A 6,059-nucleotide genomic window follows, 5' to 3' on the forward strand; every position below is an offset into this window, starting at 1 on the left:
TACAGTGCAACAATGAATTGATGAGATGGCTGAAGATGTTGAAGCTTCCTTATGCAAACTTTTGATACCCACCGAATTTTCTCTTCAGGTTGATGAATCAACCTTGCCAAGTACTAATGAGGCTTTACTGTTAGCGTATGTCCGGTTTGTGAAGAAAGGAAAAATTATTCAAGAGATGCTTTTTGCAAGAAGCTGGATTGCAGATACTAAAGGTGAATCTATTTTTAATACTGTCAAAGATTATTTTAAAGAGAAAAATATTCCTCTTGCGAACATTATGTCTGTTGCCACCGATGGAGCTCCTGCAATGGTGGGTCATCATCGTGGGTTCATCGCCCTTTTGAAGAAAGAGGTAGCAGGTATTTTAGCTGTTCACTGCGTGATTCATAGACAGCATTTAGTTGCAAAAAACCTCAGCAGCCGTTTGCATCAGTCATTACAATATGTCATCTCTGCTGTGAACAAAATTCGCAGTAATGCTCTCAACGATCGATTATTCGGGCAGCTGTGTAAGGACAACAATGAAGAATTCAATCGCTTGCTTCTACACACCGAGGTTCGCTGGCTTTCCAAAGGCGCCTGCCTCAATAGGTTCTGGAATCTTTTCGACTCTGTACTTGAGTTCCTCAAAAAGAAAGATGTAGCTCTGAGAGACAGATTGCTACAATTTAAGATTGATGTTGCTTACATGGCCGATTTATTCGCAAAATTCAATGGAATTAATTTGCAGCTTCAAGGCGAAGAGCTCAATTTGATCACAACAAAATCTGTTATTTCTGCCTTCCTAAAAAAACTCACTTTGTGGAAGCAGAATTTTGGTCGCAACAAGTTCAGCCAGTTTCCAATCTTGTCGGATCTGCATAAGAGCAGTGAAATCCCCTTCGATGAAACACAAGTTTACTGTCAACACCTTGAGTCTTTGCACAAGGACTTTTCTGAGCGTTTTGAGGATATTTTGTCCCTGGAAGTCCCTCAATGGGTCATGAACCCTTTTATGAATATTGAGACAGCAGAGGTTCAGATTCAGGAGGAACTGGCCGAACTTTCAACTAATGAAACTTTGAAAGCCAGCTTCCAGAATGGTGATCGTCTCACAGAATTTTGGCTTCAAAGTAACATCAATCGCCTCTACCCAGGACTGTGGACTATCATCAAAAAATTTTTAATTGCCTTCCCTTCCTCCTACCTTGTCAAGTGAGGATTCAGTGTTGTGACTGATCTAATTACAAAAAAGAGAAGTCAACTCCAAATCGTGGAAAGAGGGGACTTGCGCCTTCATCTCTCTAACAATATTGAACCGAATGTTCAGAAAATGGCTTTGAATCATCAAGCACAACCGTCCCACTGACATAATCAAGCATGTTTCATTGATATTACTCTTTTAGCGTATTTTTTTGCTTTTTTTTAATTATCTAATTAAGAATAAAGAAATCTTAAACATTAAAAAAGCATTTGCAAAAAAATAAAATTAAATTAATTTAAAAAAATTTAAAAACGAGCATCAAAAAAATAAACGTATTTACAGCATTTTGAAATAAATGTATTTACATAAAAGAGCATTTAAGCATTTTTTTTTTTTTTGCATTAGTCATTTTAATTTTAATAAAAGGAATGCAATTACCTTCCAGGGCAAAAGTATTGAGTTAAATCGAACAAATTTGGTAAGTCTACTGAAAAAAAATTACTTTAAATTTTTGCCTTTTATAATTCAGGAACTCCCCCCCCCCCATACCCTAAATTACAGGATTTTCACAAAGGGGGGCGTTGAAAAATTTTCCGCTCCTTAGGGGGGGCGGCAGCTTCAAAAAGGTTGAGAATCACTGGTTTAGTCCAATGTGTGACCCTTCCCCCCCCCCCAAATTTACATACCCATATATTCAGGCAGACAGCATCATCCCCCTAGTATCTTCCCTCAAGTCTTGCTTCGGAAATTTTTTGTAGCATACACAGTTTCACAGAGATTCTTGAAAAATAGATGGCTTCCTTAACAGGCATTTTGCCCATGTTCTCAAACTCATGTGGATAGTTTTTCTGATTTGTACTAAAAATATTCTCAAAGCATCTCATAAAATTAGATTACATTATGTCATCAGGTCTTCAAAGACCCATCTGTAAGGAATAGATAAGGATAAAGGGACCCACAAATTAAGATTGTAGAACCTCAAACAAATCAAGAAGGAAGAAAAAGAAGCTGATTTTTCTAGGCATGTGTGCAGAACAAGGTAATCCTGGACGACTTTCGGATCAAACATTTATAAGAAGAAAATCACAAAAAGCAAAATGGAAAGCTTCAGAACAGGAATAGAAAAGAAATATGAAGAATTAAGCTTCATGGTTGTGTAGGTAGCAATAATGAGAGTTTTATGTTTTTATTGGTTCATTCAGTTGACTGGAATTTGTGACATAACGGCAGAAACTAGTTTTACTTGGTGGTGGCAGATTTTCACAACTGAGACAGGAAATACAGGCACGCTATCTTTGAGAAGCTATTTTAATGAATTCTGTATCCTATTTTTAAGTTCCTTGAAAAAGACTAGGGTTTTAATTTTACATATATTTATTAAACTGTTAAAGTACATTTGTCAAAAACTAATAACTTAAACCAAATGACTAATTGAAAATTAATTAGTAGAGACTAATTAACTTTTTAAAAAATCTCTAATTCTTTTTGTCTGTCATCCCAATATATTTCATTATATGAATTCCCTAGCTCTTTAATGTTTTTTTCATATTTAATGACTAAATAACACAATAAAACTATTGGCCATGTAATCTAATGCTTAGGATTCAAGTTGAAGATAATTTGTATGCTTCACTAGTAATTATAGTAGCATAGCTTCTATTTAAGCCCCCCCCCATTACTTTTAATTGATTCTCTTGATAGTTTAATAGTTTAAAGCGGGGGGGGGGGGGGAGAGACAATAACACTCTTAGCAGTATAGACTAAAATGCAATGTTATAATCCTTTTTATGTGGCATTGCTCTTGTTGGATTGTTCTTTTTCAGAATGGATGGTAGAAAGTGTCCAGTACCTCATCTTTCCCTTAGGTACAAAACTTGAATGTAACTCAGTTCAGGCACATACCAGATAACTTCACAATGTAAACAGCTCCATATACCTGACTCCAATTTCTCAATAAATGTATCTGTTGGTTGGGAACCTTCACACATATTTGCAAAAACTTCCACAAGTGTTTGTACTATCAGGATCCTTACTTGAATAGAAACTTTCACACACACACTTGTACATGTGCATCCTATGGGCAATCTCATACAAAGGGTGGGGCCAAATTGCACTGTTTACCTGTTAATCTTATGTAATACGTATGATACTAAAATAGGGATTGAGAAACTCTATTCAATAATTGTTGATACCTTTGTTTTCTAGGTTCCTTAGGTTACATATGAAACTGACTTTAATCTTCTATCAAACATAGACAAACCCTACAGTATATAGAAGGAGCCACTGTAAAGCCTGTAGAGACTAAGGTTAGCAGACAAGATGAACATTAGAAACTCTGAAAAAGCTCTCAGCTTTGCTATGCATAAAACCTAATTATAATTAGGGTTGAGGTTACTCATTATTCTCACAGTTCAGTGAATACTGACAAGATCACTATGCACTGAACTGCATAAGAAATCAACAAAAACAGATAATCAGAATATTAATAATTCAACATTTAATGCCTCAAAAATTCTCAAGCACAATGCAAATAAGTAACCAATACCTCTAGTCAAAACAGGCATTTATACCTTTCCTGCAGCTCTTAAGATCACCTTGGCACTTAATGCACTATTTTGGAGAGCTTTTTTTTTTCTTTTAAATTATTTAATAGAAAAGGCAATATGCCCACAAATAATAGCTGCTAGTGATAATGAGTCTGTGGGAGATTCCCCGCTTTGGGCTTCCCAGATTTATCTAATTGGTCACTGTAGGAGCAGAAGCTTAGACTCTTAGAGTTTTAAGAATAGACTCGTTATATTCTTAATGTTTCATTAATAAGGCAAATGAAAGCACTGTTTATATAATGTTCTCTGTATCACTTGTTGAGCGAGAAAAGGGAGAGAAATTATTCCTATGAATATGGTATGACAACCATTCTATTTGGCTGTTACATAGACTGAGTTAAGGAAATCTCCCACTTCTTAATGTCAATTTTATGAAGAGATACTTTAATCACACCCTGAAGGTCTAGCTATAACTCCGATTCAACAGATGAAGCTGCAAGAATTCCAACAATAAGTTTAGCATTCCTTGTAGACTGAACTTGTCATGGCCTCTCCCTTTTTGTTAGAGGACTTTGGTATAACTTTGCTTAGCTTTGTAGGTTAACTTTGTAGGTAAACTTCCAACTCAACAGACTTTGCTGAACCACAATTCCTAACAGCCGCAGCTGGCACGGCCAATCATGATTTTTTAATCCTACATCTTTGTTATAAAATATCAGAAGCCAAACTCACTGCAGAGAATAGCCAGAATATATCATATCAGATATAGTCATCATGTCATCACTCTTTAAGTGTGAAAATGCGAATGAAGTAATGCTCTTCAGTGTACTTTTACATGAGTATTTACCCGTCTCTTCATTACCTAATTCATTTGATCAAATCATTCCCATATTTCTGGTTTGCTGTTGCTGGATAAGATCATCATTTATTGAATCATAATAAAATTGGACTGGCTATCCAATGCAAATATTATCTAGTTCAGCTAGTATTTCCTTTGATTAAATAATTTTGCAGTATGTTAATAGCAAGACTACATGTGGTAACCTTCTTGTTCTTTATAATCAAAAGCATTTAATGAGAGTCAGGAGGCCCACACGGTCCTGAGATTCACAAAAACAATTTCTGAATTTTTTACAATCAAGATTTAGAAAAGATGAAAAACTGCAATCGTACTAGAGGAAGAAATCATTTTTCTTTAGACGTACAAAATGTTTTTCTTCCTGAACATTATTGCCACATGTATTAGTGACAAGCCTGCCCACATGGTGACAAGGAAGTTGAAAACATCACACGTTTTATTACGTTGCAAATTTTATAGGGATATAAGGTTTATTTATATTTTGCCCCTAATAGATAAATTTCCAGGGAATTCTCCAGAACTTAAAAACCACCATGACCTGTGCAGTAGCTAAATTTTGTGTTGCTGCAATGAATATAAGGCAAAAACAGTTAAAGAAGCAATTGGTTTAAGATCACTTTTATTTTTACTCCTAATATCACTTTCAGATTGATATTACTTAATTAATAAGTTGCTAGGGGATATTTACTCTAAATCTTAGTTTTTAGTTTTAAAACTTATTAAATATTATGTGATCTGTTTTTTAGTATATTGTTGTCTCAATGTGTTTCACTCTGTCACTGTTCTCTTAAATTTGCTGGTCGCTGAATGAATAAAGATGTGTTCTGTTCTATATTAGTGACAAGAATGCAAAATTTATTATAGTCCTTCTAATGTGTGATATATTGTTTTAGTAAAGCTGCAATTCTATACCTTCTTACCTGGGTTTAAGCTGCACCGAATTCAATGGAACATTTACATGAATACTCCTCCAATGAACTGCACTATAAATAAGGGGATTAAAACATATCAAATTATTTCTTCTATTCTGAAATTCCAGAGCTTTGTTGAAAGATTATAGTAATAATAGGACTATTTGCACAGGCATGAAGTAAAAATACAGAGTGTCTCAATATTCAGTTCATTAATTAATTATACAACAACTTTGTCAACAAATGAATATTACTTCTTTTAGGGCTTATTAGAATGATTCAAGAGTGAAAATACAAGAATACTACATGCACGCTTTTTTCATGTAAGATAGCATCAAAAACTAGTCTGTTATCATTTCTGCCTTGTTTCAAAATTACAGATCAAAACATGCATACTACTAAAATTGGCAGGCAGACTTCATGTCGGCTTTGCTGTTCCTGTCAGATATTGTTATTGGCAACTGGGGTTTGAATAGAAAAGGTATGATAATTGTAACCTTCTAAATGGTACTGAACTATAGCTTTCAGCAGTCCATAGCCCTTATAGGAGATGATGGGAG

This window comes from Python bivittatus, unplaced genomic scaffold, assembly GCF_059951505.1.
Source record: "Python bivittatus isolate LINGU-HERP-01145 unplaced genomic scaffold, Pbiv_v1 ctg000480_np1212, whole genome shotgun sequence".
NCBI classification, from domain to species: domain Eukaryota; kingdom Metazoa; phylum Chordata; class Lepidosauria; order Squamata; family Pythonidae; genus Python; species Python bivittatus.